The sequence below is a fragment of the Suricata suricatta genome, chromosome 10 (assembly GCF_006229205.1).
Source record: "Suricata suricatta isolate VVHF042 chromosome 10, meerkat_22Aug2017_6uvM2_HiC, whole genome shotgun sequence".
In the NCBI taxonomy this organism is placed as follows: domain Eukaryota; kingdom Metazoa; phylum Chordata; class Mammalia; order Carnivora; family Herpestidae; genus Suricata; species Suricata suricatta.
Window position 1 is genome coordinate 108,386,061 of NC_043709.1, and position 25,813 is coordinate 108,411,873.

The following is a 25,813-nucleotide window of genomic DNA, read 5'->3' on the forward strand; positions in this document are numbered from 1 at the left end:
TTCTATCATATTAGGTCATCTCTGGGATCAGGACTGCTGTGGTTGGTTATGCAGACTGTGCACTGCACAAAGGCAGCTGCCTTCCTACAAAGGAGGTAACCCTTAATAGACCTGAATTCTTAACTTTACATGTTAGTTATTTATATACATATTTTATATGTAAAATTGGTGCCTGTAGGGCTGGTTCTAGGCCTAAGGAGGTTGGGATCTCTCGGCATCTTCATAAGTGGTCTCACTGCCTCAAGTCTTGCCTCCCCTAATCCCGAAGCCCACCACTGCTTGCCTCAGCAAGACCTGCCCTGTTTCTCAACAGCCCTGTTGAGATATAATGAATAAACAGTAGGTTCAGCATATTTAAAGTGTTCAGTTTAACAAATGTTGAAATGCGTGCACACCCATGAAGCCATCACCACCAAAGCTTTCTTCCTGTCCCTTTATAATCACTCCTTTGCACCTTTTCCTCATTTCTAGGAACTACTCACTGATCTGCTTTCTGTCACTATAGATCAGTTTACATTTCCTAGAGTTTTCTGTAAATCAAATCATACTGTGTGTGTGCAGGTTTTTATGTGATTTCTTTCATCAGCATACTTATTTCGTGCTTTATCCATGTTGTAGAATGTATCAATAGATTATTCTCTTTTCATTGCTAAGTAGTATTCCACTATACGGACATGCCACATTTGTTTATCCATTCACCTGATGATGTTTGGTTGTTTTTTTTTAACATTTTTTTTTTTAGAGAGACAGAATGAGCAGGGGAGGGTCAGAGAGAGAGGGAGATACAGAATCTGAAGCAGGCTCCAGGCTCTGAGCTACCTGTCAGCACAGAGCCTGATGCAGGGCTTGAACCCACCAGCCATGAGATCATGACCTGAGCTGAAGCCGGACGCTTAACCGACTGAGCCACCCAGGTGCCCCATCCATTCACCTGATAATGAACACCTGGCTTGTTTTCAGGGCTATTTTGTTTCCTTCCTGCCTTTCACTGTCTTTCTTTCTCTTTCTCTTTCCCTTTCATCCCCTTCCTTCCTTCCTTCCTTCCTTCCTTCCTTCCTTCCTTCCTTCCTTCCTTCCTTTCTTTCTTTCTTTCTTTCTTTCTTTCTTTCTTTCTTTCTTTCTTTCTTTCTTTCTTTCTTTCTTTCTTTCTTTCTTTCTTTCTGCCTTTCCTACCACCTTCCTTCCTTCATTCCTTCGTTCCTTCATTTTTTCTTTCTTTCCTTCCTTTGTCTCTTGCTCTCTCTCTCACTAATACAAACAAGGCTGCTGTAAATATTTGTACACAAGTCTTTGTACATATGTAGACATTTACCTCACCTGAGTAAATATCTAGAAGTGGAATGGCTGAAAAATATGGCAAGTGCGTGTTTAACTATTTAAGAAAGTGCTAAACTGTTTCATTGTACAATTTCATGTTCCCACCAGCAGTGTGACAGAATTCCATTTCTTTGATGTCCAGACCCACACTTGATATGACCAATCTTTTTAACTTTAGACATTCTAATAGATGCACAATAGTATCTCATTGTGGTTTTACGTGCATTTTCCTAATGGACAATGATGTTGAGTATTTTTTAATGTGTTTACTTGCTCTCTGTATATCTTCTTCCTTCAAATCTTTTGTTCACTTAAAAATATTTGTTTTCTTATTCCTGAGTTTTGGGAGTTAGTAACATATTGCGGATACCAATCCTTTATCGGATATGTGATGCATAAACATTTTCTCCTACTCTGTGGCTTATCTTTTCTTTTTCTTAACAGTGCCATTTAAGGAGCACTTCTTAATTTTGATGAAACCCAATTAATTTTTTATGGGTGTATATTATTCTTTTGGTACTGAATGTCAGAAATCTTTGCCTGGCCTGAGGCCACAAAAATTTTCTCTTATACTTTCTTCTAGAAATATCATAATTTTAGTTTTACACTTAGATTTCTGACCCATTTTGACTCTTGTCCATAGTACAAGGGCTGGACCAGAATTGATATTTTTGCATAAAGATAGCCAACACTTCCCATCTCCATTAGTTGGAAACATTACATGTTCTTTCTTAAGTTATCTTTACATCTGTGCAAAAAATCAATTAACTATGTAGGTGTGAGTATATCCTGGACTTTCCTTTTTTTCTGTTAATTACTGAAGCTTTGTAATAAATATCAAAGTAAAATAATGTAAAATCCTCCTATTTTTCAAAGTTGTTTTGGTTTCCCTAGGTCCTTCACATTTCCCTACAAATTTTGCAATAAGCTTGTCACTTTCTACAAAAAAAAATTCTATGAAATGGATTGTGATTGAGAATGCATTTTTTTTCTATTGGTGAATTGAGGAGAAATTTAACATATTAGCTATATTGAGTCATCTGATCCAGGATATCGGTCAATCACTCCATTTTTTTTGTTTTCTAATTTTTCTGCAATGTTTTGCAGTTTGCTTTTTTTTCAGTTTATTTATTTATTTTGAGAGAGAGAGATCACATGCGCAAGTGGGGGAGGGGCAGGGAGTGAGAGAGAGAGAGAGAGAGAGAGAAAATCCCAAGGATGCTCAGTGCTGTCAGTGTGGAGCCTGACTTGGGGCTCAGTCTCACAGACCATAAGATCATGACCTCACACCTACATTTTGTAGTTTTTTTAATTTTTTATTTTTTAGAGAGAGAGAGTGTGTGAGCAGGGGAGGGTCAGAGAGAGAGGGAGACACAGAATCTGAAGCAGGCTCCAGGCTCTGAGCTAGCTGTCAGCACAGAGCCTGACGCAGGGCTCGAACCCACAAACTGTGAGATCATGACCTGAGCTGAAGCGGACGCTCAACTCACTGAGCCACCCAGGTGCCCCCATTTTGTAGTTTTAAGTGTACAGATCTTATACCTGTTTTGCCAGATGTATCCCTAAATATTTTATATTTATGTTTTTGTAAATGGAATTCTCAAGAAATTCAATAGCTAATTGTTCATTGGTAGGGTATAGCAATAACCAATTTTTATATATTAGTCTTATATTCTCATTAACCTCTGCATATTTCTGGTGTTCTTTCTTCATATAGCTGTATCCGCTCCTGCTAACTCTAGCCACTTGGCCTCCCCAGACTCCCTCTTTGTCTCTTCAACTCAGGAAGATGGCTGGGATCTACATGGCGTACTCCTCTCCGTCCACTGCTTGGAAACTCTGCTTCGGGCTGGGCGACTGTAGGGCTCACGTGGTTTATCTCAATGATCACTCTCCTTCACTGCCTGAGGTCCACGTCTTTCAGATGCTTGTTTCATATAGAGTGTTGTTCTGTTTAGTTATTTCAGGCAGGTGGGCAAATTCAGTCCTTGTTACTCCATTTCGGCTGCCTTATTTTAAAACCTTCATCTAGAATGAAAACTTGGGTTCTAGCCTGGTGAAAACTTACTAGGTTCTTACCAGAAGGCCTTTCGGTATTCTGCTGTTTAATTTAGCAATTAATCTAAGAAGGCAGCCAGAGTTTGCGATTAAGAGTGTAAAACTTGAGTTTACACAAGCTGAGGTTTGATATTACTTCATTGTTCTGGTGTGACCTTGAGCAAATTACTTACCCTCCCCTCACCCCCCCACCCCCTGGAGTCTCAGTTTCCTTGTTTATCATTGGGGGAAATGCCAGTGGCAGTTAATTTTAGGTCAGCATGGTTAGGCTGTGGTGCTCAGTTGTTTGATCAAAATTAGCCTAGCTGTTGCTGTGAAGATATTTTGCAAGTAGGGTTAATATTTATGATCAGTTGACTTAAAGAAGGATAACCCTTGATAAATGTGGGTGGGCCTCGTCCAATCAGTTGAAGCAAAAACTGAAGTTTCTAAGAGAAGAGGATTTCTGCCTCAAGGCTCTAACATAGAATTCCTGCCTGGGTTTCTACCCTACCAGCCTGCCCTGTGGATTTTGGACTTGCCAGTCTCCACAACCCCATGAGCCGGTTTCTTTAATAAATCTCTCCAAGTAGGGTATTGCTGTCATCAATTCTTTTGTTCTCTTTAGGTCTCTTTCTCATACTCCCCCTACCATGCATTTATTTTTATAAATAAATGCTACAGACGACTTAGATGTGTGGGATTTCACTTTCTCATTTACGGAAGGGCATCTTCCAGAAGCTGGAGTGTACCAGGCAATCTTTTAGACTGAAATAAATCTTCTCTTTTTTTGTTAAATGTTTTAAAATATTTATTTAATTTTGAAAAAGACAGAGACAGAGTGTGAATGGGGGTGGGAAAGAGAGAGGGAGACACAGAATCCGAATCAGGCTCCAGGCTCTGATCTGCCAGCACAGAGCCCAATGTGGGGCTCAAACTCACAAACTATGAGATCGTGACCTGAGCTGAAGTTGGATGCTTAACTGACTGAGCCACCCAGGCACCTCTAAATCTTCTCTTAAAGTATAGTAATTTATATATTAAAGAAACACACATCTGCAGGCTCAGCAGTGGAAGCCAAGGGGGCAAGTGACAGATCCTATTTTCCTACACACGTCAGGTTTTTATACTTAACTTGCTTTACAGAGCTGCCCTGAAATTCCCCTCCACACATTTTCCCTTCACAGAAGCAACTCCTGGGCAAATGAAGAATCTGGGGGTCACAGCCAGGAAACTGAACTTGGGGAAACCCCGAGCAGTGGCAGAGTGAGGTGGGACTGCTAATGAAAGAGAGATCAAACTCCAGGATTTTTGTACAGAACGATCCAAGGCAATCGATACGTAGCAGCCTGACTTATACTCTGCCGAGAAAGACGTAAGAGTTTCAACTTTCCATTCTGGCACCTAGAGAATCCAGAGAGTAAAGGAGGAATCTTGTAAACTATGAGAGTGTCCTTTTGCTAAGAAATATTTGAAGTTTTCTTCCTCTTATAATATTATTGACACCATCGGCATAACATTAAAAATTGGTATTTCTGGCAATGTGTTTTACTAAGAAGTATCAAAGCAGAGATTATGAAGCGGGAGTTCAGGCAGAACGTCTGTGTGAATCTTCACCCTACACTCTATCAGCCCATTTGCTCGGGTAGACGTATGTATTAATTCAGTTATAGAAATAGCGACTTAAATAATGCATGAGCTCCAACCACTTTTTGTAGACAAAGGGATTTAAGCAACAGGAGAGAAGGCAATAGTATTCATTCTAGTAAACATGTATAATTTATAGCAAAGGGAAATAAATGGAGAATAATGATAGGAACATATCATATTTAATATCCTCAGTGTTCTTTTTCTTTTTGCAGTAGATTTGGGAAGTTGAAATGTGTAAGCGAAAGTGGTTGAAGTTTTTAGTTCTATGGTATTCTGACATGTGGCTATTTAAGTCACATAAAAGTTGAAATTTCTTGCTTTAGAAAAAGACAAGATGATGGGAATAAGAAGAAAGATACTCTTCTCATCCGAGAATGAATTTTAAAATGGTGTTTGATTTATTCCTTTCACCTTCATGATTTGATTCATGCTATGAAACTGGCACAAACAAATACTAAATGAGCCATTTTAGAACACATTTAAGATCGAAAGTTTTGGTAGAGAGGGAACTAGACTGTATATCATTTGGCAAATCTCATTTCTCTGAAACTTCTGACTTTCTTTATGCTTTTATTGGCTTTTTCTTGCCAGTTTTTAGTCTCCATAGTTGAGTCATCAAGGCTGTTAGAAAGAGAGCCAACACTCATGCAAAACCATATGAGAGAAGACTAGATCAATTTTGAAATTACAAACACTCCAGGACACAGTAAAGTTAACACACCTGTTACAAAACATATTTGGAGCACTTTCATATTTAATGAAAAATATATTCCACTGAGTATTAGCACCAAACATTACCTAGAAATCCATTAATCGTTTTGCAGCTTATTAGGAGATTGAGATTTTACTATCCCCACTCCAGTAGAGCATTATATGAAAATGCCTTTAAATCTCAAAAACTAACCCTGAACTCATGCCAAATTACCACTCACCCCTGATGAGTGGAAGATACCATTAAATGAAAATTTGAAAATTTCAAAAACATGTGCAGAGACATTACAAGTTAATTACTTAAATCACCTGATGTAAGATGGATCTATGACGAGGACGTTCCCTAAAGAGGACAAAATATTTATGGAAAGGGGCAGCGGATCACAGGATACATAGTGGTTTGTAATATGTCCCATAAATTGCTTGGGTCTCACTTTAGGGAGTCTGAAATCTGTTGTTTCCTCTAAACTGCATCTTATTCAACAAAGATATTACACTATACTAAGAAATAACCTACTATCGCTTCTCGGCCTTTTGGCTAAGATCAAGTGTAGAAATAACCTACTAAATAATGATAGAGACTTTGGTTTTTTTCCCTCTCCTCCCTGTGAAACCTCTCTGGAATTTCCTGCTTCTTTTTGATGCAAGAGATTTCTTTCTTGTGTCGTTCTTCTAAGGCTGATGAGTTTGTATCATTTTTGAACGTGTATTTTTCTTTAAAAATATCAGATTAAAAAATTCTCCACCTTACATCATCTCATAAAGATTATGCTCTGATTAAAACCAGACCCAGACTGTAGATCTGCTTTCATTTTTTTTCTGAAATGCGAACAAGAGAAATTTCCACGAAAACATTCCATTTCCCAACAGAGACGCTGGGCGATGGTAATCCAGGTATTACCCTATCTGCAAATATGCATCCAACACGCAGAACCTCCATGGAAGTATTTTAAAAGCTTAACCTAAGATTTTCATATTAAGGATGGAATGTAGTATCTTTTGATTCCTTAAATCCCTGCTTTGAAGAAAGACATCTTTTAAATATGATCTGGGTAATGACCTGGGGCTGCTAACAGGTATCCTGTTAAATAATGAGCTCACCTGTTTCCCTTTCTCTGTTCTTCTTAAAAGTGGGGGGATAACACCCAAAGATGCATGAGAAAGGATGTTCACTGCAGCATTGTTTATAATAGCCACCAACTGCACACAGTCTGACTGTTCATCAAGAGGGGACTGATAGGGACACCTGGGTGGCTCTGTCTGTTAAGTGTCCAACTTTGGCTCAGGTCATGATCTTGAAGTTTGTGAGTTCAAGCCCCTTGTTGGGCTCTGTGGTGACAGCTCAGAGCCTAGAGCCTGCTTTGGATTCTGCGTCTCTCTCTCTCTCTCTCTCTCTCTCTCTCTCTCTCTCTCTCTCTCTCTCTCAAAAATAAACATTAAAAAAGGGGGACTGATAAATAAGGTAGAGTATGGGAGGCAACACTAGAACAGGAGCCCTGAGACCAGCTGCCTGGTTATGGATCCCAGGACCACTGCTCACTAGTTGGTATGGCCTTGGCCAAACTACTTTAGCATTGGTTTTCTCATCCGTAAAGTAATTCTTAAGGTTGAACTGAAGTATGAGATAATAGTTGCTCATATCCCTAGCACCTACAACAGTGACTGGCAGATAATAAATAAATATGTGGCCCAATAGATATGTGTTGAATAAATACAGAGGTTGCATGCAGAAGTGCCCAGCAAATAGCTGGCACTCAGATGGTAGTTATTATTATGGTATATCCATACAATGGGATATTAGGCAGTAATTTTAAAACTTTATGTATCAGTATGTAAAAATACACTTAAAAATTTTTAAATAAGATACACATTTTAAAAAGTATAAATTGCTACAAGTTTTACGAGAAAATGGCTAAAATATGGAGACATGTACATATGTATTTTTATGTCATTCATGTACATCAGACCATCTCTGGAAGCATCCAGAGACACTGGTATGCGTATATTCCTTTGCATACTGTTTTGTACTGTTTGACTTTGGCCACTCGCAGATCTGTGGCAGGTTGGTTTTCTGGAAACAGATTCTGAGCTGAGGCTAGTTCACAGGATGTTTATTACAATGCTCTCTTGTAGGGGAAGAGGAGGAAGCAGAATTGGGCAGAGGCAGAAGTTGATCTGCGATTGACCCCAAAAAAGACCTCGGTCAACCCTCTGAGGAGCCCAGAAGCTGGGCTGGACCCTCAGCGGCGTCCCAGATGGCCTGCATACCCTCTCTTGATCCGTCACTGGATGTTGGCAGACCCTGGAGGAAAGTGAGGTACTTTTTTCCAACTGAAGCAAACTCTGAAAGAGTTGACAGGGTCTTCTAGTACATTCTCAGAAGGTGGCGGAAAAAGTCCTTCCTTCTTGAAGAATGATCAGGTAGCACCTGACTGTATCCATGACATTATTTGCTCTTTCAATAAATGAATGACATACTTATCAAGGATTTCATTTCCAGTCTCCATTGTCAAACCACTGGGCTAGCCCAACCATGAAGGGTAGGCGGTCTTTGTGTGACTTGGTGGACGCTATTAGAGCATCCTGCCAAAAGTAGGTGAAGTTTTAACACTTTGCTGAGGGATGGTTAAGCAGTGCTTCCAGAAGAAATGTATTTGTGATACTAACTGCCTTAATAGGTTACCCAATAATTGTTTGTTACCTATCAACAAATCAGGAGTATAGGATTTGGCCAGTAGAGACCTAGACATTAAAATCGTCCAGTTTCCCTAGTTTAGGATTTATAAATATGAGTAGGAGTTTAGGGTAAATTCTCTGGATGCCAGAGGAGCATGTATAATCTAGAGAAGTCTTCTACAAAATGAGATATGCGTATTCCTGAGGGGACAAAATACATTCACTTGCCCTCTCACTGTAGCAAAAACATTTACTATGGAAAAGAAATTTGACATTTTTTATGCATACCTATTTTTGTCTTTATAAGAGGAAAAACAAGGAAAACTACCCAATATTTAACAAACATATGGAGCCTGGGCCCTTAATCAATCTGTGTGACCCAGACTGCCTCATTTCAAGTACAGTAGAAGGGAGAGCCCTAATGCCATAAAACAACTGACAAGGCCAAGGACACCCTTGCATCTAGCATTTTGTAACATTTTATAGTTCACTCGTTCTTGGTGAACTGAAATGGCAAATGATATAATTTAACTTTAACTAAACAGATCTGCATGTAATTATTATGTGGTACTGACAATTGACAATTTTGGTAACATGGTATCCTAGATTGTATTCTGGACTCAAAAAGGGACAATAATGGAAAAAGTGGAGAAATTCAGATAAAGTCCATAGTTAATAATACTTTATTAATGTTCATTTCTTAGTGTTGACACATACGCTGTGGTTATAAAAGGCTAACTTTAGGGGAAGCTGCATGGGCCTGTGTGGGAATTCTTTGATCTATTGTAGTACTCTTTCTGTAAAATATACTAAATATAATCTCAAATTAAAAATATCTTTAAAAAATCTTTTTGAAATATAGTTTTTAGCATCTATTATTGTTAACAGTGAATGTTGACTTAAGTGTATAATGTTTCTGTACAATATTAGAAGATAATGGAACAAAATTATCATGACTAGCAAGTTATTTGAAATGAAGAATCCAGAATGTATGTATATATACCATATATATAGATGATATAGATACATACACATGCCTCTGGTTTTGTTGCATAAAGTTGTATGATTCTCAATTCTGGTATTATTTTTGTTAATGTTCATTTGTTTTTGAGGAAGAGAGAGAAAGAGACAGAGTGTGAGCAGGGAGGGGCAGAGAGATGGAGACACAGAATCCCAGGCTGCCTCTAGGCTCTGAGCTGTCAGCACAGAGCCCGTCGTGAGGCCCGAACCCACGGACAGTGAGATCATGACCTGAGATGAAGTTGGATGCTCCACCGAGTCACCCAGGTGCCCCTCAGTTCAGGATTTTAAAAACAATTTACTCAATTTTTACACATATTTAAAAGCTGCTCTTGAGATTTATTTAACAGCAAATATACCATTGGAAAAACTGCAGGATAGAAATAATTTTCGTAAGGCAATGGTGAAATATTAAAATGCTCTCTTTGGTGAGAAAACTCTTTCTTTTTAAACTTTTTTAAATGTTTATTTAATTTTGAGAGAGAAAGAGAGAGACAGAGAGAGAGCATGAACAGGGGAGGGGCAGAGAGAGAGGAGACACAGAATCCGAAACAGGGTTCAGGCTCTGAGCTGTCAGCACAGAGCCCAACGTGGGGCTCGAACCCACAGACATCGAGATTATGACCTAGCCAAGGTTGGATACTCAACTGACTGAGCCACCCAGGTGCCCCTTTAGTTAGAAAACTCTTTAGGGGGCACAAAGTGTTAATAAAAATGACAAATGACGGATCATCATTGGATGAATTCTCACTGAGGAATCAAAGTTGAGATGCTTCAGACACAACTCCGTCATTGGGCTGCTCGATTCCATTTGGGTATTGGGATAATGCAGAAATGCTTCTACAAGGTCTGCCAAAGAAAAGATGTACCAGAAAAAGACTCATGCTCAACAACATGAGCAATAAGAAGAAATGGGGGGGGGGGTGCGGCTGGGGGAGGAGGAAGCACCTGAGCAGCTTAGTTGGTTAAGCATCTGACTTCAGCTCAGGTCATGATCTCACAGTTCATGAGTCAGAGCCCCGCGTCGAGCTCTGGGCTGATGGCATGGACCCTGCTTGGGATTCTCTCTCTCTCCTCTCTCTCTGCCCCTTCCTGGTACTCTCTCTCTTTTTCTATCTCTCAAAAATAAATAAACTTAAGATTTTTTTTTTAATTAAAAGAAAAGAAGAAACGGGGCTGGGATAGTATCCTTATAAGTGTACTCCTCACGAGACAGCACTTTGGACAGAATTTAAAAGAGAAGAAATCGAGGAAAATACACAGACCTGTCCCTCCTATGACTCATTGACTGCTTCAGTCACAAAGATGCCATTGCAGCAAAACAGATAAACCAGAAATCCACAAAATGTTACAGGATGTCATCAATGTGATGAAGGAAAAATAGAAATGGAATCTTAATGAGATAGGGAAATGACCATGAAAATCTGTGCCCTTCGAGGATTCTAAGGTATCTTGTGACAAAGCACTTAGGAATACTATTACACTTGAAATGGTCATTATTTTTTACAAATGCAAATGTTCCAAATATGCTGGCTTTTTTTGTGTGTGGGCATAAGGGACTGACTTACATACAATCTAACAGTTATTTTCAAAAATTTAAATATACTTACTCTGTCCATTTGAGTTAAATGTGAGGAGAAAATGATGTTAACATGAGTGAGTAATAAATGTAAAAGCATTTGAAAGAAATTCATACTATAGAAAGAGCATTTTGAAAATGCATGTTTAGAAATACTTCCAATTTATGTGACTTTTATTGGCAGAAACAAATATAAAAACTACTATCTGCACAATATAAAAATCCTAGAAACAGAATTTTTTAACATGGTCCCAATTTTTCCAAATGAAGAATTTTATCATGTTTTGAATGTTTGTTAGAAAATATAAAAAATGCCACACTTTCAGTTACAGCAACAACCACTGAACATTCATTAAATTGGAAATATACTTGCCTATAATAAATCTTGGAATAAGGAGTAGATGGAATTTAAAAAATTAGTATCATAATTTAATAAATGTAGTTTAAAAAACGCCCATCTTCCCTTGAATTTACATATCTTGGTGAAGCATATTTTCATTAATTAGAATGAAATCACAAAATATAGTGAACTAAAAAAGCAACATCACGAATTATTTTTGACCTTGCTCTACCACAAAGTGTTAAACCACAATTTCACTGATCAGATTTTTTAAATCTTACTGCAACATTTCTCCTTTTAAAACATTCGTGTTAAGTATTTTTAAATGTTTGTAATATGTTAACATTAAAGTAAAATATAATATATAAGTAAACACAGATATCAATATTAAATATTTTTAAAGTATGTAGAAATATTGGAACCACATGTCCATAAGTTTATTATTGATAGGGATGCATGTACAGATGCTTGTACAGAGGAGAGCTAATCAGAAACAGCAAAGAAAACGGATTGCTTCAGTCCTTTATAAAGTCTGTTGGAGCAAACAATATTCCCCACAATACACGGTGTGTATTGAGTGTGCATTGAGTGTCTTGTGCCGAGCAAACAAAATTGGAAAGCTATTTACATAAGCGTCTTTACAATTGCTCAGCAATGTCCTCCATTTGCCTTTGGTTGAACGTGACATTGGTGGACCGGGGCTCCAGAGATTCTGATGCAGCGGGAGAACGAGTGTAGGGCCAGCAGTCTGGACCATCACAGGCACTGTGAGGTGCTAAGAAGGAATTCCTCATTTAGAAGCCGAGGAAGAGCAAGCTCTAGAGAGTTAAAGCCACCTGGCCAAGGGAACACAGGTAGTTCACTACTAACCAGGATGAGGACCTTCCTAGACTCTATTCCCTCCCTATCTGGTGCCCCTTTGGGTATGTCCTGCTCCTCAAGTGAAAATTTGGTGCCTCCCTGGTTTGATAGGAGCAGACGGGAGAAACGCAACTGATCCGAAGTTTCAGCTCCAATCACTCTCCATTTGCAAAATATCCTTTGAGCTTTCTGGTGAGACTAATGGCCACGTTGCTTTAAAGAGCTAAAGACAAAACGTTATTCTCGGGTTTGTTAGTGTCGCAGTGTTGCTAGGAGAGCGTCTGCAATGGAATTTACCGGCAACACTAGCTTCATTCCCGCAGGACAACCCGCCATGTGCAAAGGACGCTGCCTGTGTGCGAGGGAAGTGAAGCCAGGCAGGACAAGGCCAAGACCAAAACACTAAGCAAAAGAGCCGATTTCCTTCCAGACTCGGTGGGAGAAGTCTCCAAGACCAACGCAGCAGTCCTGAAATCAAAATAGGGCTCTCATAATTTTTAAAAATAAGTATATAAGGGAGGGAGCCTGCATGGAACAGTCTGTTAAGCTTCCAACTTTGGCTTCGTGAGTTCAATTCCCCATTGGGCTCTGTGCTGAGCGCTCAGAGACTGGATGGAGCCTGCTTCAGATTCTGTGTCTCCCTCTCTTTCTGCCCCTCCCCTACTTGCTTGCTTGCTTGCACGCACACGCTCTCTCTCTCTCTCTCTCTCAAAAGTAAACAAACATTAAATTTTTTTTAATAAAAAAGATCTTGCTAAGGTGCCCAGGTGTCTCAGTCAGTTAAGCATCCAGCTTCGGCTCAGGTCATGATCTCACGGTTTGTGGGTTCCGGCCCCACGTTGAGCTCTGTGCTGACAGCTAGCTCAGAGCCTGGAGCCGGCTTCAGATTCTTTGTCTCCTTCTCTCTCTGACCCTCTCCTGCTCGCACTGTCTCTCTCTGTCTCTCAAAAATAAATTTAAAAAATTAAAAAATTAAAAAAATGATCTTGTTTCAAAATAATAAAAAAATAGATATACATTACAATTTCAAATGTTATTCTGTTTTTGATTTTGTGATACCCAACCTGCTCATTTTCCTTCACAACAGTTGCACCAAACAGCCATAAAACGGACCCAAAATATATATGGATGCATTTCTTTGGATACAGGCAGCGACCTGGCCCCAGGATTGATTTGCTGGCCTTGGGAACTACCTCCAAGCATGTGCGGGAGCGGGGCGGTAGCTCAAGCACCTTGTTGATCAGATGGGTAAAGGCAGACGAGGGCAGCAGAGGTTGGTTGCAGATGAACGAAGCAGATGGTCGCGTGTGAGGTAGGTGACAACGTGCTAACTGTGTGCTGGAATCCAGAGCATATACCGTCTCCTCTAAGAACCGGAATTCCAAACGCCACACGCTTTCCTTACTTATTTACATCTCAGAAAATACGCCTCCAAGTGTAATGTGTGCATATATATACACATATTTTCAGAGTGAGAGAAAAACAGAAAGAATAAAGGGAGATTTGACTCACCAGCTAACATCTTTCAAATGTTTGAAAACTGCCACTGGGAAGGCAGGATAGCTCTTGCCTAGAAAATACAGCACATTTTAAATGTGAAAGTACTCCTTCACTTTTTGGAGGGGGAGGGAAACCTGTATTATAAAATCCCCCAAAGTGGACCGTGGTTGCTGTTTCTGGAGGCTTCCTGCTGAGCGAAATGTGAGGCCCTCTCCCCTGGGCCCCAGGCTGAAGGGCACAGCCACGTGCCCCCATACCTGCTATTGAATTCTGAGCACAGGCCAGACGAGGGGACGGGCATGATGTTTGTCAAGGCAGACCCTATGCCTGGGTCGAAACAGAAAACAAAAAGTGGCCAGGAAGGATTGCGGGGTAGTCAGAATTAGAGGAAATCTTCCATTTCCAGTGCTGGGGGGGGGGGGGGGGGCGGTGGCAGCTCTCAGGGCTCAGGCCCACCCAGCTCAGTGGCAGAGAACAGCCCGATGCCCAGCGCCCAACAGCCGTCCTTCCTGAGGGCTGTGCTGGGCTCCAGCTAACAAGCTGAGGAAGTGGGGACTATCTCCAGTACTTGGGTTCCTCCTCTTCAGAACCTACCCAGCAAGGGGAGGCTGGCTCCCAAGGACTGAGGGGATCAACTTATGAAAATGCCAAGCCACCTGGTTGAAACAGAGGCTGGGAAGCTCTGGTTTGCACTGCAGCCCTATCTCTATTTGAGGGATGAGAGTCTTTGCCTCCCATTAAAGGAGCTGGAAAGGGGTGCCTGGGTGGCTCAGTCGGTTAAGTGTCCGGCTTCGGCTCAGGTCATGATCTCATGGTTCATGGGTTCGAGCCCCGCGTCGGGCTCTGTGCTGACAGCTAGCTCAGAGCCTGGAGCCTGCTTCGGATTCTGTGTCTCCCTCTCTCTCTGACCCTCCCCTGCTCATGCTGTCTCTCTCTGTCTCTGAAAAATAAATAAAAAACATTTTTAAAAAGGAGCTGGAAGGACGTGAGCAGTTTGTGAGCAGCCCTGAAGTCACAGTGCCAGGATGTGTCACATGGTATAGGCTGCCATATTTTTTCCTGTTATGGGAAAGCAGAGATGGTACAAGGACTAAAGAAGAAGAAGAATATAGTCCTCTGGGGGTTTGGAAATCCCTGAGGTGCCCCGAGTTGAAGAGGGCACCCCAAGTGCCTGCCCTACACCAGGGAGAGGCCTAAGGGAAGAACCTACGTGCGGCCTCGCCTAGATCCCAGAACTTAGGCTCATGAAGAAATGGGCTAGGAGCTCCCAGGGCAACTCCAAGGCCCCCAGTGCAGACCTGCCCGCATCTCTGCTGTGGAACTGCAGCGACCCTCCCCCCGACCCCCCCCTTCCCCGCTCTCCTCTGCCTGCTTCTAGGGAATCCTGCCAGAGGGGAGAACAGCTGGCAAGGCACGAGGGTGTTTGTATTTGACAATGAGAAACCGAAGGACTATTGGTGGCCAATTGCCAGAGGAAGAACACATGGAACGTGCTCTAAGAAAGGTCTCTCATTTTCTCGACTATTGCTTGGCAAAGAGGAAGTACTTTCCCTTGCTCACTGTAAGTAATTGCCCCCTTAACAACAGCCTATCAAATTCAGAGATTTCGTTCATGGAGCTCAGAGCTTCAGGGAGCATGGTTTCCATTTATGATTGTTCTAGCAATTTCAAGATGAGGTATCTGCCAGCCTAAAAGACAAAATTCTACCTCTGTGTCCAGGGTTTTGTCAGTGTGACGCATGCTTCGTTAGACAATCCTTTTTCATCTGTGGTCTTGACGGAGACTCCAAATAGGTACAGCTGGCCATGACCATTGTGCTGCAGCTGGGGACAGACAGCTGAGACCTGGGGGGTTTTCTCACCAGCGCCTCGGGAGCACTTCCTGCCGGCTCACTCAGATGGTCATTGCCGTCAGGTGATTTTTCTCACTTCCTCCTTTGTCCTCATGTCTTCTAATAAAAACTCAATTATTTCAAGATTTCATGACCCATAGGTCCACGCCAGGGTTGAGGTGCCACTGGACAGGGATGGCCAAGAATGATCCAGGCCCAGAAACTAGGCTAGCATATCCTACAGCTCTGATGAGCCAGAGAGGCCGGCAGCAGGGGCCAGGCTGGCCTGGGAGAAGCAGAGCCCAGAAGAGTCCGGTGGGTGAGATAGGCCAGGAAAAGCAAGACCCCAAGTCCAGGAAGTCAGAAAGTAGAGATGTAGCAGAGCAGAAAACAGAGCGCAGAGCCAGGAATAAGGAAAGCTCTGGGCTGCCCATGGATGAAGGGACACAGCCCCTGAGCCTGTTGCTCTCACATCTCCCTCATGGGCGGGGCTGCTCCGGGAGCCCAGCAGCGCCCACCGCCTGGAGCAGGGAGGTGGACCCAGCGGACACCTGCGGTGTGGTTCAGACGGTGCCCCACTGTTTCCCTTTGCTTTAAATGCACCGCCGTTCTGTGGCCGTGCCCACAATCATCCCCATTCTCTCCCGACTGTAGTGTCACCTGCGCCACGAGAGAAACTCTAAGTGGCCAGAGTGAAGACGGAGAAGAAGGACTATGAAGTTTAACTGGAGGAAGAAGTATTCGTGTGGCAACAGGGAAGGAAGCTGGGGGTGGTGGGGAGCCACGATCTGTGGGGGGGACGGGACACAGACCATGGTATTGAGGGCAGGAAGGTGGAGCCGCGGCTTTCGGAAGGCGCTGGGTTAAAGGGGGGCTTGCCGCGAAAGGTAACTGAGGTTGGTTGTCAGAGGCCACACACACTGGCCTGGCTGAGTTGGGGGCTGAGGGTGGCCCATATCTCCTTTCACCTGGAACTCATGTAAGGCACAGAGGTGAGGCTCAAATTGAGAAAACGGGAAGACAGAGACAGAAAGTAGAACGGCCTTTGGATCTACCCATGAAACTCCATGATGTCCCACGCTGCATGCCAAGCACCACACCGAATCTGAGGACACCTACAGGTGTAAGTGTGGTCCCCACCATCAAGGAGCTCTGAATGGTAGGGGGAAGGATGGAGACAGATGTGCACAGGCTAAGACGAACAAGCCAGGCTCTGCGGAGCATTAATGGGATGAGTGTGCTCTTATTTTCAGGCTCCCTGCTGTGCATTTGGTAGAGCTGTCTTTTCTCCAACTTGGGGAGAACTCAGGGCTCTGGGACTTTCCGGATCTCATTCAGATGTTAAAAGTGCCCCAGTCATTTAGATCTCAAAACACCACTCATTTCAGTAATTTATATGGCTTATCAAGTATAATAATCAGAAGCTTCACACTTCATTTAATAGTACAATTCTGCCTGATTCCTGTCCCCCTTTGCCTTGACCTCAGGCCAGTGTCTGAAGCAGCAAGGGACCCCTCACCCCACCCACCCCAGCCATGGATCTGAGTCTCCCAGGGTTGGGAGTTGAGGAGAGAAGGAGGATGAGGAAAGTCAGGGAGCCGGGAGGTTCTTACTGGACTCCCTGTGGCTGTGGATTTTCACTCTCTTGGCCCACAAGTGTTCCAGCCATTGCTTTCTTGCGTGGTGACTTCATTGCTTTTCCAAGACCCTCCAAATCCCCATTCCCAGTTGGCCACAGTCCTGTCTCCACTGCAACCCCTTGAAAGTCTGAATGCATCTCGTCTGGCTGCTCATTTTCTACTTTTCTCAGTTCCTGGGAATCTGAAACCACCTCCCCTTAGGAGCTCCTCACGCTCTGCGTGGCACACAACCCTTTTCATACAACCCTCTGGAAACACTGTGAATCCTCAGCCCTGGACTCTGACACCAGCTGATCCCAAGGCAGTTACCTCTCCTTGCTTTGCTGACAGAGCAGCAGACCAGCCAGGCCCTCCCCTCTAGACTCCAGCCTGACTCCAGCCACGGTGTGCCCCCCATCCCCCTACCCCGGCCCCCTGCCTCCAAGCTGCAGGGGAGGCAACCCTCCAAATACTTCCTCAAAGCCCCTATTCGTTGGTGGGAGGGAGGGCAAGTCACAGTCACCCCACGCTTCTGGGTGAGACGCACAGCTTAGCTTTCTCTCACAAAATTCTCTACTGTAAACTTCAGTTCTTTTCTTGGCCTCTCCGTCATTTTTTAGAGTCTGGAGGCGGGTGGTGGCGGAGCGCAGAAGACTGGCTTCCATAAGCACTTTTGCAGCTCTTGCAGCTCTCTTTGGAATGTCTCATCCACTGCTTTGGGGCCCCGGTTGAAACTGAGACTAAAACAGTTCCAATTTAGCATCCCATGCAATTAACATGGGATATCCCTCCCCCACCCCCATCCAGGGCACAGAGCATGCGGAAAATGATAGCATTAGTGTGGTGTGGGACTCCAGCTCCGCGGACGTGCTGTTCACGGCTGGTGGTGACTGGCCAGGAGCTCCAGCTGCTCTAGGCCCAAACGGGACACCTCGAGGCCTAAGTGCACAAATAGGCCCACACCTATTGCTACTAATGGACCATGCACAAGGCCCTGAGTGGTAGCATGAAGCCACCAACAGGTGGTAGTGTCTGAGCTGGGTTTTGAAGAATGAAGACGAGTTCTCTAGGCAGCCAAGTAGGGCAAGGGCATTGCGGTGACTCCGTAATTTGGTGCAGCCCGGGAGTTCAGGTGTGTGATAGGTAGAAGGTGATGAGGGTCTACCTGGCAAAGCTTTCTCTCACAGCTGTTCTCTACAGCAATTTTAATTTTACCTCAGCTTCACTTTGACTCCTCTCTTCTTCATCCTCTTCCCCCCTCCTCCTTTCTCCTCTCCTCTTCCTCCTCTCTTCTTCCTCCTCCCCTCCTTGCCTCCTCCTCCCTTTCTTCTCCCTCCTCCTCCTCTCCCCCCTCTCCACCTCCTCTTCCTCCTCCTCCTCTCCTCCTTCCCCCTCCTCCTCTCTCCTCCTCCCCATCCTCCTCCTTCACCTCTAATTAATTATCAGGTTCTGCTGGTTCCACTTCTTAACCCTTCACATGATCTCCTCCTCCCTTCCCCACACTCCCCCATAGTCATACCCATGGTCTTCTTTCTCCTAACACTGTAACAGAGCACCCCGCCTGACCTCCCTTCCCCGCCTTCCCCTCTCCCAATCTGTCTTCTGCAGGCCAAGCACAGTGACGTTAAAATATCAAGCCCAGTATAACTTCTCAATCATTTTATACCTCACTCAGTAAAACTCTCCTGCCTTGCCACAGCCCACCCTGGAGGCACAGACTCTACAGTGAGAGCCCGCTGCTTGTGGGAACTTCCCTCTTCCTCTCCCCTCTACCTTCCCCACTCTGCCCCAGCCACACAGGCCTCCTGGCTTCCTCAAACAGGCCAACACTCTCCTACCCCAGGGCCTTTGCCTGTGCTCTTCCCTCTTCTTGGAGAGCTCACTTCTCAAATATTCGCAGCTTACTCCCCTTGCTTCCTAAAGTCTCAGATACCACTTTGTGAGAGACCATCTATAAACAAGAGCACCTGCCCCCAGCACTCCTATCCCCCTTACCCTGCAGTATCTTTCTCCAGAGCATTTGCCCACCTCTTGACACATGGCACATTTATTTGATAATTGCCTGAGTAGAATGTGCAACCTTGAGGGCAGAACCGGGTCTGCTTGCCTGATGTGTCTCCTCCATCTGGCTGGTAGGAGGCCCTGGATGATAGTCCTCAAATAAATGGACCAATAAAGTGATGTGGGATGAGCTAGAGAATGTCTGACTCACTTCATACAAGGTTTATACAAGGTTTCTTCATGCTGTGGTTAGGCCTCTCATGTGCTAGGTTATCTTACATGGATTACCTTTGTCTGCGCAAGATTCTGTGAAGTAGGTATCATTTCTAGCTCCCTTTTCATATAATGTAGGTTCTTATAACGATACATTAAATATAATGGATGTATAATAATACATATAAAACATAATAATGTATACTTTAAATTGCGTTCATTCCTGCAACTTGTTTCTTTTTATTTAAAAAAATGTTTTTTATATTTATTTCCTTTTAAGAGACAGAGAGAGACTGGAGGAGTAGAGTGAGATAGACAGAGGATCTGAGCAGGCTCTGCACTGACAGCACAGAGCCTGATGCGGGGCTCGAACTCACGAACCGCGAGATCATGACCTGAGCTGAAGCCGGCGCTTCACCTTTCACCTACTGAACCTCCCAAGGCACCCTTTGTTTCTTTCCTGACCTTTTTCTATGTACACATAAAGGCACACATAATGGACTAGGAATTTATGTGTGTTTTTACCTTCTTGTTTCATTTTATTCTTTACAAAAATGAGATCCTACTATAGATATTGTTATACAGCGTGATGTGCCTCAGAGACTTTTTTTCATGAAAGTTAATAAAATATATCTCATTCTTTTTCTTGGCTTCGCATATACAGGGTACACCATGGTGTGTTTAATGTATTTCCTACTGATTGATTGTTTGGTTTGTTTGTTTTAGTTCTACTACGTTAGAAAAAAGTCTGCAATAGCATCTGTGTCTTCGTGTATTGTTGATCGGGGCTCGGGCATGTTAGTGTATTGGGAGGGAGAGTCCTAGATGGGAATTTGCTAGGTCAGCAAGAGGCACACTTTATTTATCGGTCATGATCTGGTGCTACACCTATGGTGGCTGTGGCAGATGTGCCTGGTTCCCCCTCCCCCACTCCATTCCCCACCACCTGCCATGGCCATGAGACTCCCAGCTCCTGGGGCTCCCCGCAGCCACCAGAGCCTGCCCTGCCTTCCATTGAGCAACAACGCAGTGCATGCCCCAGAGCCGACTTGAGTCAGTGACCCACAGGAGTCACACACACAAATCTCAGCTCCTCTGCGTTGCTGGGTTAACTCTGAGGTGCGAGTTTGACACCGGATCACAGAGTGTCCCGTTGCCCACGGTGGCGACTTGATTGACAACACGCCCTTGATTGACATCCTTTCTTTTCCTGTCTCGCTCGCTTGATCCCCTACTCGTGTTTCCAAGGTCTGCCTCCCACAGGAACCCTCACACTCAAAGCCTTGTCTCCGGACCTGCTTCTGGGGAGCCAAAACTAAGACACTCATATCTTTCAGGAAAAAAGAAAAGTTTATTCTTTAAAGGTGATACATGAACATGGTACTTTTTTAAAGCTTGAAAGATAGAAAATGAAAAGTAAGCACCTTCTGACCTCCAGTCTCTCTCCCCAAAGGTGATGCCTGCTGGCAGTTTCCTGTTTTCCCTTCCCGAAAAAGATAGGATTATATAAACATGTATAAATCTACATAGCCTTGATCCCTTTAAATCTCCCTAAATGGAATAAGTCTAAATGCTGTGCTTGGCACCTTTGTTTTACTTAATGATATATCCTAGAGAGCATTGATATTTGCGAAGACAGCTCTTTCACAGTTGAATGGCCTTATGTTGTGTGGCCACAAGGTAGGTTCCGAACCAGAACTCCTAGTAGAGAACATTTACTGTTTCTAGTGGTTGCAGTGAAAACCATGCTGTGACAGTTTTGTACATATATTTTGGCTCATTTTTAAAAATGTAAGTAAATTCACCACAAAAGAAAGCAGATGTTTATGTGCATTTCCATTAATTCTTCTTCTTCAGATGTTCTATTTTTCCTTCTTCAAATAGGCCGTCCTGGTTTACGCTTCTACCAACAGTTACAAATGCCTATTGGCCTATGGCTTCCCGGACACGGGGGCTATCAAACATCTTAATATTTACTAATCTGCCACATGGCAAAGGTATTTCATTGTTTCATTGTGATTTCCTTGAGCATTTGTTCATATATTTACTAGCATTGATGGTTCTTCTATGTATTACCTGTTCATATACCCTTAGCCCATTTTGCAATTGGATTTTATATCCTCTTCCTTTTGCTTTGTGAGAGTGTTATATAGAGTCTGGCTAAGACTCTGTTAGATACATTTCTTATGTTTTCTTTCATTCTATGATTTTCTTTGAACTTCTTCCTTTCATTCTATGATTTTCTTTGAACTTTTTATAATGAATTATTTTCTTTTTCCTTTATTAAAATATTTATTTATTTTTTAGAGAGAGAGAGAGATAGGATGAAAACATGAGTGAGGAGAGGCAGTGAGAGAGGAGGACAGAGGATCTGAGGTGCACTTCGCACTGACAGCAGAGACACCGAATGGGGCTCAAATTCAGGAACCACAGATCATGACCTGTGCCGAAGTCTAATATTTAACTGACCAAGCCACCCAGGTGTCCTATAATGAAATATTTTCTTATACAAAGGTCCTAAATTATTAAATCAAGTCCGTTTTTTTTCCCATGATTTCTGGATTTTATGTCATGCTTAAGAAATGTGTGTCAAGTTTTTAAAAATATCCATCCATCTACCTCCTAGTTCTTTAATGGCTTTATTTTTACTTTTAGATCATTAATCCATCTGGAGGTTATTTTTTTCAATTCTTTTTTTATGTTAAGTAGGCTCCATGCCCAACTGGTCCTTGAACTCATGACCCTGAGATCAAGAATTGCATGCTCTATTGGCTGAGCCAGCCTGGTGCCCCTGGGAGGTTATTTTTGTGAATGATGTTTGTTGTTAGAAGAAACTATAGAGAAATGAGAGTGAAACAAAGAAGACAGGCTGAGTACCAAATGCTTGGCTGGTGATATTGGAAGGTGGCCATTGACCAGAGCTCTCTGAGGGCACTGCAGGGGGAGGGTGATCCTCAGTCCTTTCCTGGGGTTTGTGCAGGTGCTATGCCAGAGCTAGCTTGTGTACTAGCTCACAAGAGCCAATTTGTTATGTAAAGCCATTGTTATAAGCTAAATCCTATAACATTATAAGCAAATTATATTTTTAAGATAAAAATATTAAAAATTCATCACCTCCTAATTAGTATGTTTTACTATTACCTATGCTTCTGAAATTGTTTAGTTTCACTGAATCTATATAGTGGAAATACCACATAATGGTGATGTCACATTTGTAGCTTGAATAGGACATTGGAGGGAGTGTTTACACCATGGAAATTGGCAAATGCTACAAGACAATTATTTTTTCCTTTAGGAATCCAGTAGTTAAGCATCTAGCAGCACACACCATTGACTTTGCCCATCTTTATTTCTTTATTCAGAGAAGAGACTGACATGTTGGAGAGGAAATTCAAGAACCACTTAGGGAATCAGACTTGAGGACATCTCAATCCCTTCCAGTCCTAGCATATGATGCTGGAACACTCACAATCTCTCTGTCTCTCTCTCTCTCTCTCTCTCTCTCTCTCTCTCTGGCTATATTGCTAAGAGGAATTCTGCTTAGAAAAATCTGTTTGTGGGGGATCTCATTATGGTGTAATTCAGTCCTTTGATGGGTATTGTACAGGATTTCCTCTGTAATGTCTCAGATTTAGATTCCAATGTGGCAACTCAGGGCAATAAACAGCATTATTTATCATCATTCATCTGTTTTTCATTTGATATTAAGTGTTCCTCAAACATTGACTCTTTCTCTAACTGCTATCAAAGTAGCCACAATTTACTGACATTTTTTGCTTACTTCCTTCCATGTGGCAGCTCATATTCTGTAGAAAACAAGGGAAAGTTGGAGGACAGAGGGTCATAAGATGCATTTGGAATCTCATACCAACACTTGAAATTATGGAAGCATTATTTATCCAGGTTTAAAGAAGGGCTTTTGTTTTGTCTTCAGAAATCAGTTTTTCAGAAGCCAAGAATATTTAAAAGATATATAAAAATCACAAGAAAAATGTAATATTTGAGTAACTCTCATATCTTATAAGGACTTTCTCATTCTGAATATGAGAAAGTTACTTTTTCTGCTTCCATATTTTCTTTTAAAGATAGAGGGCTCTTTTTTTTTAAATATTTTTTTAATGTTTTATTTATTTTTGATACAGAGAGCATGAGAGGGGAAGGGGCAGAGAGAGAAGGACACAGAACCGGAAGCAGGCTCCAGGCTCTGAGCTAGCTGTCAGCACAGAGCCTGATGCGGGGCTCGAACCCACGAACGTGAGATCTGACCTGAGCCGAAGTCGGAGGCTTAACCGACTGAGCCACCTAGGCGCCCCGATAGAGGGCTTTTAAAAGTGTTTAACGTAGATTTAGAAATCCCTAATGAATCAATTGTAATAATTTTATGCATTGTTCATCCTGAAACAAATCCATTGACCACATCTATAATGTTTGGTGGGAGAAGACTCCATTCACCATGAGTTTTAATTGTCTTTCACAAAAATTTCTTAGAACTCATTTTGCCCACATTTCACAGATGGTCAGACTGGTCTATTCACTGTCTCCAAGGTAACTGCCAATTTCTCTCCTCTCCCTCTTCCTACCTGGGATTCTATCTTTCCTCTTTTACATCCAATCTTCTCAATTCTTCAAGATTCTCTGCATCCTTCCACAGCTATTTCCAAGATCAGTGATGTAATACTCTTCCGGATTAAAACTACTATTTTCTGTGCCACTCATTTGCCATCAATTATACCTTTCCTTGTGACTTACAGTGTTAGCCCACTTCTACTCTGTTTAGTTTTACTTATCATTTAGACAAGAGGTTGTTATCCAAGGATGTATGGATCCCTTGGGACTTTAGGGAAACCGGGGGTGTCATGAAATTACAAGTATATTTTGTGTGTATTTGCCTATGTGCCTTTTTAGGGGTAAAAATCCAGAGTTTTTATCAGATTTTCAAAGCGATTTAAAAAAAGATTTTTTTTTTACTGTTTTTATTTATTTTAGAGAGGGAGAGAGACAGCATGAGCAGGGGAGAGTCAGAAAGAGGGAGTCACAGAATCTGAAGACAGGCTCCAGGCTCTGAGCTAGCTGTCAGCATAGAGCCTGATGCTGGGCTCGAACCCAGGAACGATGAGATCATGACCTGAGCTAAAGCTGGACGCTTAATCGACTGAGCCACCCAGGCGCCCCTCAAAGTGATTTTGACCCAAGAGTTTAGTCTCCTGGAGGAAAGATGCTATGAGATGTTTTATTATATTTCTCAGGATATTTTCAATAACTCTGTTAAGTAATTGAATGGGCACAAGATAGAGCTAATGTTTCTACTTATTTGCTATCAACTAATCCCTTTCTTTCCAAATAATGAAAGAAGAACAACATGACTTGCCTATTTCCATCTCACAGTTGAGCATATATGAAGGTAATAGATGTCTAAAAGTTTTGAAAAAAGTATAAAATAAGACCTTACACTTATGATAATTCATCTTGAGAAATGCAGTAAAGGAATTCCACATTTCTGGAATTCTTGGTCATTTCATTACCTTTTATAAACTTTCTTCTGGAGAAGCAGAGCTTGGAAAATATCTTCTCTTTTGACTCCAACCTCCACTGCATCTATTTTATTATTTAATTTTTTTAAACATTTATTTATTTTTGAAAGACAGAGAGGGACAGAGCATGAGCAGGGGAGGGGCAGAGAGAGAAAGAGACACAGAATCCTGAAGCAGGCTCTAGGCTCTGAGCTGTTAGCACAGAGCCCAACATGAGGCACAAACCATGAACTGTGAGATCATGACCTAAGCTGAAGTCAGACCTTTAACTGACTGAACCACCCAACTCTAACGCCACAGCTTGTCAATGAAAATGCTTTCTCTCCTAACCATTACCACCCATTCCTTGATGATTTAAATTTTCTGATCAACTGTTATTTTGTTCAATACACTCTTATTATAATTTTTGCTAATTTTAATATTCTTGCAGAATATTTCTAATATCCAAACATTTCCCAAACCTTCTCTTGTCCAGTAATCTGTTCTCTACCCCACTTAAGTCACTCACTCTCACAGACAGAGCTAAACCTTGTCTTTACCAATAACAATGCTCCTTCTATGTAGGTAGAATAATAACCCCCCTCAAAGATGCCTATGATCTAATCCTTAGAATCTCTGGATGTGTTGCATTGGGTGGCAAAAGGGAATTGAAATTGCAGTTGGAATTAAGGTTACTAATCACCTGGCCTTAAATACAGAGAGTGTCCTGGATAGGTGGGATAGGTGGGTCCAGGGTAACAACAGGGGTCCTTAAATGTGAAAGAGAGAAGCAGAGGAGGAAATCATAATGACACTATGTGACAAGATTCTGACCACTACTGTTGGCTTTGAAGGTGAAGGAAATGGACCTCTGTGGGCTGGAAAGGGCCAAGAAACAATATTACTATACTTTTCTCCCATTTGCAAATGAATTCAAGTTTGCTTCT

At 42.4% G+C, this 25,813-nt stretch overlaps 1 long non-coding RNA gene across 1 annotated transcript; it reads right to left on the bottom strand.

Annotated features, from left to right (window-relative positions):
• On the bottom strand, positions 1-24,904 carry LOC115304338. The gene is made up of 3 exons (XR_003914390.1): positions 24,879-24,904; positions 13,704-13,761; positions 1-84 (listed from the first exon to the last, which is right to left on the bottom strand). It is a non-coding gene; the product is annotated as an uncharacterized LOC115304338 (long non-coding RNA).
• Between the last annotated feature and the right edge of the window lie 909 nt (positions 24,905-25,813).